This window comes from Gallinula chloropus (assembly GCF_964237585.1).
Source record: "Gallinula chloropus genome assembly, chromosome: 5".
Lineage (NCBI taxonomy): Eukaryota > Metazoa > Chordata > Aves > Gruiformes > Rallidae > Gallinula > Gallinula chloropus.
In genome coordinates, this window is record NC_140090.1 from 38813885 (window position 1) to 38830130 (window position 16246).

Genomic DNA, 16246 nt, shown 5'->3' on the forward strand with positions numbered 1-16246 from the left:
TAAAGATTTCCTATTTTCTTTCTGAATTAAAACAAATCAATAGAGGTAATCTCAGCTTTTATTCGGAGACGGTGATGCCATGTGATATACACAGAGATGTACAATACGATGTCAAAACAATGCACTCAATTCACTGGCAATGAAGACCAGCAGCAGGGTTTTCCTGAACTGCTGCCTGTATTGCTTCAACTAGCACCAATTCTCCAGAGGACTTGTCTCAGTCAAGTGGCTGCTATCAACTCTAATGGACAGGTAGCAATCAGCCCTGAGATAGGACTTGACTCCTCGACATCTCTGCCTTTGGGCAACCATAGCAAACTGCAGTTCCATTTCCTCTAAATTAGGCAGACTGTCACAAATGCATGCACGCGCACACACACACAAACAATCATTTCCTTTCTTTTCATACTGGCTGACACTTGATTTTGCAACTTGTAGAAGAACTGATCTAGAAAGTAACCACTTTTTCTTGAATTTACAACTCGCAATGCAGGAATCAATAGTGAGCTGTAAAGTAGCTTCTATATCTGTAGAAAAACAGAAGAAGAAAACTACCCAAAACAGCTATCACTATTTTACAGTGCAGACTACTATTGGAACTGATTCTTGGAAGTTTAAAATGCACTTAAATATATAAAATTACTTATTAAGCACCTAGACTACCTATTAAGCACGACCCTTCTATGACAACCCCCTCAAAATGAAGGGGAATGTGAAGGCCACAAAGCTCAGCCTGCCATCGAGGTAAGAGCTTCAGTCTGCTTGCATGGTAGCGAAGAGACCTCTCGTCCACATTTAGATTAAGTCATTACAACTAAACCACCTTTCAAAATCTAAGTATCTCGGTGTACTTGGATTAATGAAGTAGTTATCAGCCAAAATAAAGGGGACCACATCTGAGTGAGTTCAGCTCCCTTGTATAGATTAATTCACTAGAAATAACACGGCTACTTAAGATACAAAACTCCCCTAGCCCGAGGTCCTTCATACAGCTAGCTCAAAGATCTCACTGCTACCGACTCCATAGTGCTGTTGGGAGCTGAGTGCCTACACAGAAACCTGCTTCCTGACCCAAGCCACACTCTCCCTGGCATCGCTTGTCTTTGGAGGTTTTTCTTATTCAGCAGTCATCTCCTGCAAAAGATTGGTACAAGGGCCAGCAGGGGTAATTTTACAAAAAGCCTGTGATATATGTCCATCTGGATCGTGTTAATACGGAATAATGTTGGGGTGCATAGTGACAGACCCTTGTATGGCCATGGGCCTGGGAGGGACAGTTTAAGAGTTTTGCATGTACTGAATGAAGTATGTTGAAGCAGCAACAAACCACATAAAGGATGTGCAAAGCTTTGCCTAAAGGACCATAATGTTGGCACATTGTGTGCATTGTGATACCTCAGGAGAAACAACTTGTCTCTGAGAAGGAGGTGATAAAGAGGAAAAGAAGAATAGAAAGGCTCCTCAAATCTGCCTCAAGTCGCAGAACCAGCTACCTGACTTCGTTAGCAAGACAAAAGCTAAAGCTCACCTAAAGGATGTCTTGTGGGGGTCGCCTGGCGGGCACTCCAGTCTGTCAGCTTAAGCCGGCGGGCGATGCTGTCCCTGGAAGATGCATAAACCAGGGACTGGAACTGCACGGTGTGCGTCCTGGCGGAGCGGAGACTCCCGGAGCACCCGGCGCTGTCTCTGCACCCCAGAGCCCTTTGCTTGCCTTTATTCGTCTAATAAATTGTTCAATTTGGTTATAATCCTGTTTGGGACCGAGTCATTTATCACAAGCCCATCTTTTAAACAAGTGCTGTCTTATTCACAAAAAGCAAGCATTTTACACAGAGAATGGGTTTTCATAACACAACTGTAATACAATAAGCAGCCATTTGAAGGATATACTGACTACAAAACACTGCTGTTTATTGCACAGCTTGATGCAAACACAAGAAATGCATCATGGAATCAGTTACTGCTGTGCCTGTTTAGCCCAGGCCAAAGCTGTATCAGTAATCTTCCCTCTATTTTTAACACTGGTAAGCAATCCTCTAATACTGATTGCTGGAAATTGCACAGGTAATTCAGTGAGACACTGACATTCAAGTACACTGCTCTGAAGGCTCTTAAAAGACTAACAGGAAGATCAATCAGCATACTTGAAATGCATTTGCAGTTTGAGCTAATACTTCTCTGTGACGAAAATGACAGAGAATAAATAATTGTAAAAAATCACTAACTGTTAACTAATGAAAAATCTAAATATCCGTAGTGACTAAAGATTGACTGAAAACTAAACATAAATGGAGATGTCTAAATTAGCAAGGAGGTGATATTTCAATTCTACGTGATAACTGGGAACAAGGGAGAGTGATTCAAACCTATTACAAGCCTTCAATTGTTTACATTTTTGCCCATTTATCTACAAAGGGGAAAATAATCACTGGCCTTCTAAGGAAATGGGACTTAACTACTCGCTTGTAAAGCAATTGAATAGTCTTGTCTCCCCAAAGTACGCCAAAGCACATCTATATAGGGTTAAAAGCCATACATGATGTGCATAGGACAAACAAAGGGACCAATCAAGTAGAACATAGCAACCATAATTTACTGTAAGTTTATATATCTATACATACAAGAGTTCAAAACAATTTCCTCTAGAATAGTTCTAAAATTCCTTTTGCTAAGACAAATGGACGGTGAACTTAAAAACATATATAAAATACTGCCCTCATTTAGTCTTGCTTATTTTTATTTATCTAACAGATATCATATAAAAAAGGCAGAATGTATCTACTTTGAATCACAGTCCATGATTATTTCTGTTTCACAATATCAGAAGTCACCTCTTAGTTTGCTTCCTTTAACAGTCCAAATGTTTGCATAAGTAGTGGTTCTGTAGACATTCTCTATCAACTATTCCAATATCCAATATCCAATCCTACATTGTTAATTCTTACCAGGAGAGAAAAGATTAAGTCTATAATTCACTCTATGCTTTTGACTTATTTCTCACAGTTGGTAACTGCAAAACCTGTATATATAGAGTGATAAAATCTTTTTTCAAACATCCCTACTTTTGGACTTTGCTACTCAATTCAGAATGAAGGCAATTCAGATGTCCATTAGGACTCCAGCAAAGCATTTCTTTCATTACTACATGAATTCGCTCAACATTTATTCCTATTAGTCTGGGCAAGAAATTTCACAAGATTATTAGAAACTTTCTTAAGTTAGTCCCACTGATTGAGGTAGCAAGCCAGTACTGCTAAGAAAGTCAGGCTGCTTTCTTGGATCATGTTCTGAAGAGATGCAAAACAAACACAATTTACAGAAAATTCTCTCCCTCTCAGAACTGGGAGGTACCAGATGCACAGGGAAAATAAATCAATAACGAGTGACCCATTCTTAGGCTTCTTTAACAATAAAACAAGTTCTTGTTCTGTTATTAAACATCTTTGATAATTTTACCGCGGTGAAGAGAGGACAACTGTATTTGACTCAGATTAACTTGTGTGGATTGAAAGAGTTTGAGAGAAAAGATGATGGAAGTTTAGACAGAATCTCCTGACTCTGCTCAGTGACAGTGGGATCTGAACAAAAGCCAACAAGACTGATTTACATGATATATAGTGAATGAAATTATAAGTCAGTGGACACACCACCACAACTGTCTTACGTATTTTCCCAGAAAAAGGAAATGTCAGTGGGAAGAGAATGGGGAACTGCAACAGCAAATTGGATCTTCAAAATGTCATTTTTATGTTATGTCTATGTTATACTGAATGCTGGGAAAAGTAAAAAAAATATTTCATTTGAACTGCCTGTTTGTCCTCTTAACCAAATTAATGACACTTCAAAGACCTATAATATGTTTGTCTCTGGTAGCAATGACATCTACTGAAGGAGGAAGAATTCAAAAGGAAATGCAAGCTGAACTTAGCCAAAATAGTCACTGGTATAGCTTTAACAGATGTTCACTTCATATTTCTCTTCCTCCTGCTTTCTCTACAGAGCCATCTTGCCTCATCAGCTGTTTCTACTTTTAACCTTTTCCCGTCCTCCTAAGAATACAGTTCATGTTCGCTGAGCTCCAGACACTTCTGATTTCAACGGTCTGGCAGAAGGACTAAATAAGTAGTCAGCAAGAAAAATAATTTTTTTGAACTTCAATCATCTGACCACATTTAGTACAAAAGAAAAAAACACGTGTAGGTTCTACACCTCAAGCAGCTGCCCTAAGTGTGACTTCAAGTCAGAACGCAACTTGGTAGGCGTGGGATAGGAGAGAAAGTCTATTTCCATCATTTCATGTCCATTCACACCCATGCAGAAATATTTTTCATTAATTGCTAATCTTTTTTTTTCCCCCTTGAGCAGATCAAAGTGCCCACCACAAAACCCCAAAATATTTTCAGCATAAATTACTGACCTTGCAGTGTTCTCTAGTCTTGCACCTCTGAAGTCAAACATGTGCAAATACAGGTTTGTCACCTCTCTCTGACTGAAATTGGGTGTCAGAATGGCTATAGTCTTGACCAAAAGTAAACACTCTTGCTTTGGTTTGAGCACTCCCTGATTTTGTTTGGTTGCAGTACACCTCAGAAACACCTACACATGCTATTTTGTTATTTTCGGTTCTTTTTAGTGGGAGGTATACAACTCAAAGTGTATACTCAACCAGGCAATGTCTGGTATTTTCAGCCCAAGATACAGGCAAAATACAAGTTGAAAAATGCCAAACCCTTTTCAAGTATTCGTACTTTGAAAGGCAGTAGTATATTGTTAGAAAAAAACAACAGTCTCAAATGGTACTACAGATAGGGCATCCAGTTACATCTCCCCTCACATAAACTTTGAGAGAAATACTCATCCCATGGAGGAGCAGATGCTCATCGAACTAAAAGAGATTTGCAAGTGGAGAATAGGGGCCAAACATTAATACACATCAGATTCATTTAGTCTTCAAAGTGGACTACAAAGTCTCCACACTTATCATGGAGAGCAATGCTGGGCAATTTACTTAATCAGGTAAAATGCCCTCATTTCTGAGGGAACCTCTCCTGCTGGGATTTGGACCAAGCTGTTCTTATGGTATCACACAACAGCCCACAGCTGTACATGTTGCAATTACTCCATCTTCCTAATAACTGTGGTGTTAAGAAGTCTTAAAATTAACAGTTATGGAACAAATCTAATGAGCTCTTGGTAGCATAGTTTCATGACACTAAAATTCCCTACTTATCTCCTAGGCATCAGCAGTTGTTCTAAAACGGGTGAGAAGGGAGATCAAAAGAGTTTGATCCTCCCTGAGACAATTTTTACAATACAGAAGCATAAGCTCATCACAGCTTCCAACCAATTTCACTGCACTATTATCTTCATTCAGTTAGTGACAGGGCTTGGGTTTGTTTTTTTTCTCAAATGTATTTTCCTTCTTTTATATACACTTGAATGAATTGCTTAACTACCCAAATATGTCAGATGCTTATGTTGTTGAACTTTCCAATATACAAAACTTAGCTTATTATACCAGTTTAAAACATTGGTACAACTCAATTTTGACTCCAGTGGAACTGATATAAGGCAGCACTCTTACCCTCCAAACAGCAGTTGTTCTTTCAAACACCCAGTGTGACTTCCTTTCTTCAAATCAGATGGGTACACATGAGGAAAAAGGGAACAATAAAACTAAAAAAAACACGCTTCTATTTTGAACTCATTAGTACTAAGACAGATCACTGTGTGTACCACCTTTCTTGCACCACAGAACAAAGGGGCTTATAAGGCGCATAAAGACCTCCACAAATTAATCAGTAATTATGAAAAGATTTGCAATATTCATATAACCACCATGAAAGTACCACAAGAAATAAACACAAAGTTTATAAACAAGACAAATTTCTTTAGACATCTTATTATCTGAACCCACAGGATTCCCCATGTGTACAGACACATGCCACACAGAAACACTGCTTCCTCTTTCTACCTTTCTTTCCAAGAGTTTTTCCAAGGGGGCACTTGTGGCACAATGGCATTTTATCTTTTCTTGAGGATTAAAACAAATAAAGAAGAAACAGAGTGGCATAACTCAGTTTCACTACTGTATTATAACAACTTCATCACGCATTAGGTGGTAGTTCAGCTCAGTATGATAAAGTACTTTCTGTTTACCTCTTGGGGCATGTGTTGTGTCTGTCTCAAGGTGTCAAGCTTATTGCAAGTAGAAAATGAGGTCCAGTTCACAAATGTATTTCACATCTTCTATTCTCTCTATTAGCATGCAGATTTGTTTGGTTTTGCTATTGCATCACTCTAGCTGCTTGCCAGAGTCCACACAGGGATTGCAGAACCATCTGTAGATAAGATTACACAGATTAAATTACTCCTGTGTACTTTTACCCATTAATAGCATTTGGCTACCGTTCAGCCAAGTTTTGCCTCCTGCATCCAACTGAAATTACTAGCAGTAATTGCCAACACTCTTGGGCTAGTTCTAAGGATACCTAAAATCCTAAGAACTTACTAAAGAGTGATGATGGCATTAGTTTTTCCCAGGGAGGAGAAAACTCTCACTGCTTTGTAACACTTTTCTTCTGTTCAATTTACAGATTTGGATAACATTTTAAATTATCCTGAGAAGAAACAAAGGCTACGGAGGTCTGGTTAAAACTTACGACAGTCAAGCAAGAACTACAAAAACCACCGCAACAAAAAACATCCAAATGAGAGTTTGGAGGAGGAAACCTCCACAAGGTTCTCCCCCCAGAATATTCTGCAATTTCTGCTCTTCAGCAACATTACTCCTCTCCACATAGCAGACCGCAGAGCTAAAATGGTTTTGTGTCTTTATCCATCACACCAATTTTAGCTCTTCAAAACAGGATTTCCAGTGACAATAAAAGGCAGGGTATTTCCTCCTGTATTTTACATAGATGGGTCTTCTCCTGGCCTCTGTGTTTTCAATGCTTTTCCCATAAACTCTGATCCCTCTAATCCTCCTTCTCAAAAATGAGGAACATTCTGTTGACTGAAGAACATACAAAGGCAGCTGCAGCACATGCTGTACTTCCACGGGGAAGATAGGCAAGGACTTAATTAGGGTCACAGCTAATATTCACAGGATATCCAACTGTGCCAAATAAATGCATTATATAAATGTTTAAAAGATCAAAGTAAAATTAATTAGGATACATAAAAGATACACTTCTCCACACTTCCAAATAATTTCACAGGGTTATATGGTTTACAGTGCTTTCTGCCTCAGGTACTGATTACTTTAGCTTCTAAACAGAAAACTCTAAGAGAGTACGGTAGTGCAATACAGTATAATTCTTTTATTTCTAACCTGAAATGAGAGAGTAAAAGCTGGTAGCTAGCATAAAACAACCTTTACTAGAGAAATGAGTTCCCCAGTAACACGCTTCTTTACATATTTTATAAAAATGCAAAAACTTGGGATATTTCTCCCACTGCTTGCATTTTTTAAATAGTATTTTATTACACCTGTCATACACAGTGACATGAACACCCAAAATGCTTCCCTCTTGAGGTACTAGTTAAATGAAGGCAACCGAGATTCTGGCAAGGCAAATCTTTACCAACTGACTGACATAGTTTATTCTGAGGTGTAACTGTGATTTCCCACAGTTTATAGCTGTTAATGCCTCCACACATTTTTTAGTGAGTTCTGACTACCATTCTGTAATCACAAAGTACTTGCTATACGAACTTTAAAAGCTTAACCCTTTTCAACCCGTAGCCCTAACCCAAACTGTACCTCAATGTCTAAATCCATCCACATAGCTATATATATTATTAGGCATAAATCACCAAGTTCAGTTCAAATTTCTATATGTCATGGCATATAAATTTTGTGGTATTCACTCAAGCACAAAGAAATTTAGAAGGAAGGCTGCTCTGCTGAACAGTTATCTGTGAAAATGGCACGATCAAACACCCTAGAAAAGATTCTTAATGGAAATGAAGATGACAGTAGAATAACAAATCATTAAATTCCAATAGCAGATTGATTAAGATGATTTGGTGCTGGTAGTCCTCTTTTTTTTTTCCCACCATACTATGCTACAGTAAATAAAAAAGTAGCTAAACCCATATTCAGTAAACTTTCCTGAAATTTCTTTTCCTCCAAAGCAGCTGCTATGCTCCCACAAGGATGTTCCAATTAACATGTTATTTTAAAGACAAGGGTATTGCTCATGATATTCTCCATTTTCCACAGTTTTCACGCGAAGAAGTTGGCGTGCTCCCACATTCTTATTAGGTATAATTTAATGCCTCATTACCCTTTGCCAATCTGTATTTCTCATGTGTTCAACATGAAAAACCAACCCTGTAATTGAAACTGGAGCAAGATACCCACAGACATAAGCTGCAAAACTTCAAGGGCCAAACCCCCAAATTCACAGGGATGTGTTACTAATGCAACCTCAAACCCAATTACACAGTATAGCAAAGCATTACAAGCATGCCATTGGAGCTACTGACTTTTCCTGCCTGAGCCCACTCTCTATTGCTTCATTCCAGACACATATTAAAAAAAGTGAACTTAAAGATTTTAGGAGAGGCCCTCAAGAGACACTGAAGGGTGTGCGGGAGCTCTGAACTGAGAGTAGACATTGACTTTGACTGCAAAGGAGAGAACAGAGGACCCTAACCACACGCCCCAGCTTTAAGAAAGCAACAGTATTTTCCATGCTGGTTTTTTCAGCATTCACCAGCTGATACTACTAACAAAAGCATAACCTAGAGAAAAAGAAAAAAATATATGGATGATACTAATATGATGTAGTTTTGGTAGTCCAACAGGGAGTAGAACTCGATGATCCTTACAGGTCCCTTCCAACCTGAAGTATTCCATGATTCTATGATATATATATGAAAAATACAGTATAATCCTCCACAGAAGCTATCTCCACCTCTCTGTAAAATTATTATTGTTCTGAACTAAAACAGTGGCAGTATGAATTTATTAATTCATCAAATAGATCTTAGCACTGGTATAAAAAACCTTGCTCAGATGTTTGCTTTTTTTTCCCCCAGACAGCTGCTTAAAAGCTGCAGAGTGAACTGCTGCTCTGTGTATCCCTTCCAGTCAGTGTTTTTATTTCAATGACTCTGATGCTGTTTACAAATAACGACCTAAAAAAGGTCCAAAGGTTTCTTTGTGAAAATGTTTATAGCATGAAGTCATTTTCTCAACTGTCTGTTTTAAAAGTTTTTTGTTACTTCTTCATTGACACATGCTAGTTTCACAAGAACAGTATTTCCATGGTTCAAAGGGTTTTCTCAAGGTCAGAATGGGAGAATGTATTAACCAAAATGCATCAGGACTTTTGATTTTCCAGAGGCTACCATTCAAACTTTTTCTCAATGGCTCCAAGCCAGTTCAACAGTTAAATTTTATGAAACCTACAGGTCTTATGTCAGTTTCTTCTAGATTCACATTTATAAACCTTAATAAAGTTAAAAATGAATAATTTAATAAAAAATACTTAAGTGGATCACGCCACACAAGCAACTCAGAGCTGGATGGGAAGGGAGCAGGTGGACAGGAAAAGGAACTGCTTATGACAGCATAAACACAGTGCTGCTTCAGACACTGCATCAGAACTGGTGTCCAAACTTTGGGTTCACCATTGGTCAATGACTTCAACAGAACTGATAAATAAATTACAAATAAACTCTCCATGGAAACGTCAGAAGCACTATGGCCTTTTTGGGTTTTTGTCTTTGAGGACTAAAGTATCCCCAAAGAAGTTTTCTTTTTACCAGTAATAATTTTGGTCTGGCTGAGAATGAATTTTCACATGGGAACTCATGCCAGTTACCAGCGTTTTTTCTCCTGGGATATTTCTGATGCATTCACTAATGCAAAAATGTTTAGGTAAATTTAAGTCAGCTTTAGAAAAATTCAACTCAGTATAGTTACTCAAATCAAAAGAAGCCACCACTACTTCAAAGCCTTTACCAGATTAACCTAAGTAACCACAGTTCAGAATGTTTCCTCTTAAATTCAAAATTTCACATGCCAGAAGTCATAAGTGCAAGACCTGGAATATTTCACCCTTTGAATGTAAAACAATACGTGTTATACTGTGCTAAATTATCAAAACTACTAATCCATGCTGTAGCAAAAGCCAAGAATAAGCAGCAGCCAAAACCAACCTTTTGAATTCTAGTGGTGCGAAGCTTGTCCCCTTTGCTTTTAATTAGCTACAACTATGTCCCATCTTTCCTATGCTTTTTCATCCATTACAGTTCTAAAATGGCATTTTATCAGAGAATGTTTTTAATTGGGCTCACATAGACCATGCTAGCCAAAAAGGAGTTTGTGAGCCTGAAGAAAGTTAAAAATCAGGAGTATTTAATCTCAACAGTATGGAAAGAAATTGTTTTCTATACTTTTTTTTTTTTTCTAAATCAATAATGATTCCTAGCTGCATACCAGTACATTCACATCTTGTGAGATCCACAGACACAGGTCTTGACTTCCAAAATCAGGACCTATACTCAGTAAAGTGACGAAGAGCAAAGGCTTGTGAATGCCTTCTAATGACAGAAATAAAATGAAGCACACACTCAGAGTACACATTAAGAACACAAAGGTTTTGTCTTTGCATTGATACCCTGAGGTTTTTTTCCTCTTTTTCCTCACAGGCAAGTTGCAGAAATCAAGTAGCCATAAAGTAGGCAGAGTGATACAGTTTTTCTCTCTCTACCAACATGTCCTTCAAATGAAGACGTGTACTAAGACGCTGCTACAGCCAACGATATTTTATATTAACATAATTTTCCACGGATAAAGTTAACATTAGTGTTGACTAATTGAGGAAAATAGCATCCCATCAATGTCTCTGTCTTCTAAAGGGGAATTCAGCTTCATCCACATCCTACTGCACCTACAGGAATACTGACAGAAGCACAACTATGACACAAACTGAAGCATCCAGGAGTGAAGAAATGGTTGTTTTGCTAGGGTTGTTGAACAGTTTAAGAATTGACTACAGGATCATGGCAATTAACAAACCATCTTAACAAGATGAGAAGTGATATCCTGCAAACAGGAAGCAAACTGCTACCACTACTAACCTCTCTCAGGGTATTTGCCCTATGCATTCCTCATTCTGATTTGAAAGTGCACAGGGAGAACACAAAACAACTGGCACCAATATAAACGTGAGAGTCTCAAACTTTTCTTGTGTTATGTACAGTCTCCCAACGGGCACTAATAACCATCAGTTAATTTCGCAAAATCTTAAGTCTTGCCCTGAAATACCAGAGATTAACAACTGCTGAAATTGAGTGGCGAAGTGGATGGGCCTGGGTCTGACTGACTTTATATTTCAGTTGACATCCTATTACATTGTCATGCTGTTAATAGAAAAGTGAGTCTGTGCCACTGAAAAATTCTACTTGCAGAGATTATGCTGCTGGAAAAGATGTTACAAGTTTGAAATAGCAAAAGCAGTTGGTGGGTGACCTAAAAATTTAGCTGGCATGCAATCTGTAAGCCACACATATTTGATGGTCGAGCACTGCTCTATTTCACTTCCTCTGAATGAGAAATGCAAGGATGACCATTACTAGGATTTCAATATTATTGCATAATTGTGTTGCACATTACAGTCTTTTTACAATGCATTCCATCTGCTTTGCATAGTTATGTAGTAACACTGCAGCACAATGAAATGTACCATTGCACATTATCACATAAAATCCTCTGCTCTTTGTGAAGCAGAGATTTTATAGACAGTGCCAGCTGCAATCTGTAGGAAGCAGTGTGAATGTTTCCATGAATTCAGTTAAAAGATCATATGCTCAGGGTGTGGCCGTGGGAAAGACTAGTGTATCTTACACACAGTCCCTGAAGTCCAATTAGTGTTCCTTTAATTACAAACAGACTTTTCCATATCCTTTTGCAGAATTCCACCCTGATTTACCTGAATGCAAACCAAAATAAAATTAACTATGAACATTAAAAATATTACATAAACTGGACACAAAAAGCACTGCCTTCGTAAAACTCGAGTCTCACTTGGACAGCCTATTTCATGAAGATGAAATATTACACACCAAATGTAATAAAGCATTACAAGCACTATAGCTACAGGAGAGGAATGGAAATCAATAACAGCTATTCTGGTCCTAAATTATGTATAAGTGTTATTTATATCTCATTTACAAATTTAAGCACATTATCTCCCCTCCAAATGTAAAAATAATAATAATATAAAGGCAGAAACATGTAATGGAAAATCTGTTAAACCTTTTCAAAGTTGCAAGCAACTGGCAATTTCCACTACAAGCATGGAAAATATTAGGTGGCTTTAACATAGGTCCGTATTTTCTGCACACTCACATCCTGCATTTATTTTCCTGGAGAAAACACACATAGTTCTCGTATTGATTTCACACTCCTCCTTTTAAAAAAAATCCTTTAAGGAAACAAAACGTATGGAATTTGATGGAAAGCTTTGGTAAGGATAACCTATACCAAAACCAAGTTAAAACCCATTCAATGAGTTTATAATTCTACAGACCTGTTCCTGCCATTGGTCTGCCAGTGTCTCACACACAACTGCAATACTTGTTGACTGGTTTTGCTAACTGGCTTTAATAGCACAGCTTGGACATCAAACCTTCAAGTGTTACTTACATGAGACTGAGGTAGCAAAAGTCACTATGAAAAAATAAGCTTTGCATGCATTTTTCAATTCATTCCCACACCTTTTAACTTAATAAGACATCTTAAAAGGCTCATCTCTTTCATCTATACACACGTTATTCAGAGAGTCTGGACTTGCACTCTTCAACTGTTACCCTCCCAAAGCTGTATTTGTGTATCCTGTTCCACAGCGCATGCAAAACTTCAAATTCATCTTGCTGAGAATTTCTGTTCACAGCTGCTTGCTTGGCAGGGATTTGGTTGCAGGGAGGAGAGGGGGAGGAGGGGAGAGACAATTTTCCAAGCGATGGGGAAAAACAGAACAAAACTTTCATCATCAATGGCCTTGACATTGCTGGAGCCAACGGAAACAACATCACCCAACTCATTCCATGCAAGGGAACCATTCAGAAACAAACAAACAAAAAATCTCCTAAATTTATTTCTATCAAGGTAGCTTATGCCAAGCTTCCTTTGGTGAAATCCAGATTTCTCCTGCATTGGCTTCCTCCTGCTGTTGATAGAGCAGGATATTTGCTGAAACACAGCATGTAATGAATGTGAGATTCTGAATTAATCAGCACATAATGTGGAGAGAGAAGTCTGTTCTCTTGTAAAGCTGTAAAACCAGCTTTTTTTTTTTGCCTCTTTTTTTCCCCCCTTCCCACCGAACTTTTAAGTACTTTATTGGTGAGATAGATAACTGAACAAGAACAGACATAAAATTTCAGTACTAATTCTTAACTGGATGCACATCTTCCTGACAAATTAATTCCATATCAGGTATGTGCCTTACTGACCCTGTAAATAATCTTATAGAAACAAAACTGCTTGACTCTTGTTATGCGTCTACGCCCCACAAACAAGAGGTGAGATTTCATGAGCTAACTTCTCATTGCCCTAACATCTTCAGGTTTCTCAAAGGAAATAAAAAATCGAAGGAATAAAATCTGATTGGTTCCTCCCCCTACCCAGTAAATACATTTCCCTTTCTCAGGAGAGTATTAGAAAACAACTACTGCACTAGCATATCTTTTAACTGCTTGATGATGAAGACAGTGCACAAAAATCACAAAATATTTATTTTTCACTCTCTTTTGCAACATTACAAATCTTTACCAATTGTGCACTCCGTAACAGTTGTTGCACATCATTCCAAAACTAGTGTCATTTTAATGATAGCATTAATTAATGTGAATTTTGTATAAATATTTTATAGACTAGGAAGAAAAGTACATTTTGCTTTGTCTAAGCAAAGCATAAAATGGATTAGATACAGGCCCTGGTCCAGAGGGACACTGACAACTTCAGCTATATTTGGCTTGTCTATTCGAAAAAGCTATCATCTCCCAGAGAGGCATTCTGTGCGATGTTGAGATATCAGTAAACATTATAGACAACCACCAGACTAAGTAAATTCATTCTCCTGTTATTGCCATCAGACAACTTCTAACTTTGAAGTCAGTATTGATCTTCAGGCTAGCTCATTACACCACTTTATAAAGCTATGAAGAGAAATAAACATTTGACAAGTGTTTTTAAGGAATTGAGGAGAAATTAAATCTGAATTGGACATCACCCAGAGATCTGAACTTTGAACCCCACTTGGCTGGTCATCTCTCAGGGTCAGACTTTACAAGGAGGATGACCCTAAGAACATCTGTTGAAAATCAGACTACCAAACTGATGGGAAATTCAGACTAATCCAAATGTGGGAGCCAAATCAGCTACTGAAACTATACAGTACTCCCAAATTTAGAATGTTTGCACTATGAAGAAAATGGGCTTAGTTCTAAAATCAAGAAACAAATAAAAAAACCCTTCAATGTATTTTTTCCTTGAAGGTCACAGAGAAATCCCAAGAAAGAACAGAAACAGAAGAGGAGAGTAAGATATTTAAAATACTGATCCTGAATCAAAGAGTTGAAAGTCAGTTTCTATCTTCACTAAGGGTTTTGCGAAGGAATTCATAAGCAAATTCTGGATATTAAAGATATACCTATAGTGAGAAGTATTTTAACCAGCTTAATGTCTGACAGACAGTCCTGAGAATCTAAATGTCTTTCAACTGCTAATGCAGACATAATTTTCATTATCTGTAGAAGAGAATACCAGCAAGCAGTTTAGAGTTTAGAATCAGTCTACTTTGACTTACAGTTTTTGAGATGCCTACAAAAACCTGCAGATAAATTTTGAAGGATATAAGGAATAAACCCCCAATATGCCTGATGAAAAAAAAAAACCCACCCAGACATAACTGAAGTGACTTGCCCATCACCACATTGCACGTTGTGTCACATTTGATGTTTAAATATCCACTCAGCAATAGCAGTGGATTTACCATCCATTTCTGTAGGAACTAGCATCAAAGGGACGCACAAAGAGAGTAAGAGTCTTCAGCTAAGTAAGAGGAAATCCAGACAAATGAAAAATCAGGAAAACAGAACCGAATATTTCTGCTAATAAATTATCAATCACTTACTTAAAAATCAATCACTTACAAAAATCTGTTCTCAGGCTATGATTTGGACATTAATGTCTGTGGTATGGTTAGGGACACTTAAGAGGCTTAGTTTAAAGGAACATCTCCCACAAGAAATTCTCAGTTTTAAAATGTTACTCTAGTGAGACAATCTACCTTAATATTCTCTTTGAACCTAAGAAACACAAAGTAGGCTCTCTCCATACGCTGGTGTGAAAGTATAATCATTACCTAACATGATACCTTGTGCCCAGCTCTGTCCCTTTCTAATCTCTTGCTACCCATTTCAAGGACTCACTCTGCATACTGAATAGCGTATAGCATTGTGGATGTCACTTACACAATGTGTCCAAACAACCAAGTTTAACTTCATGTTGTGTATTACTTGCAATTTTCAACTGACACCTACTTCACAGCAAAATATACTGAAACACTAGAGCTAAATTTCACTAAATAAGAGACACCAGCACTATACAGGCATGAATTAAAGGTGAGTCAAACAGCTGATTTTAACAATCTGGCTATCAGTCACACTGAGTTTTGTGATTCCTTCATTTCTCCCATAAAGTGTAAGAGGAATTAGAAATCTATTCCCAGTCACACAATCACAAAGGCATCACAGCTGTTAATGAAGCCATCCTGACTGATAAGAATCCTGAATGCATCTCTACAGCACCCCAGACAAAATTAATGCACATGACATATATTAGTTTTTAAATATATCTTGATTTTTAAAGTATCACCTGGTGACAGAGGCCAAACTCACTGTCTCACTATTGTCATTACAGTGGCACAATGAAGTACAGTGAATAAGTAGTCTGATACATGTGGCAGAGGAAAAAAATGTGAAGAAAGGACAAGAACCATAAGAAAATTATTACTTAGAAAAGAACTTATACCTAGACTAAAAATGTAAAAAATATTAACAATGTACAATGGAATACAGCTTACATCAAAATAGCATGCATAATATATGTAAGAGCTAGATATTTATGTTATGCCATAGGACATTCAAAACCTAGGATCTGATAGTTAAAATTACTGAATATATTTTTCTAACAGCTGCAGACATAAGATTCAAGTCTTTATTT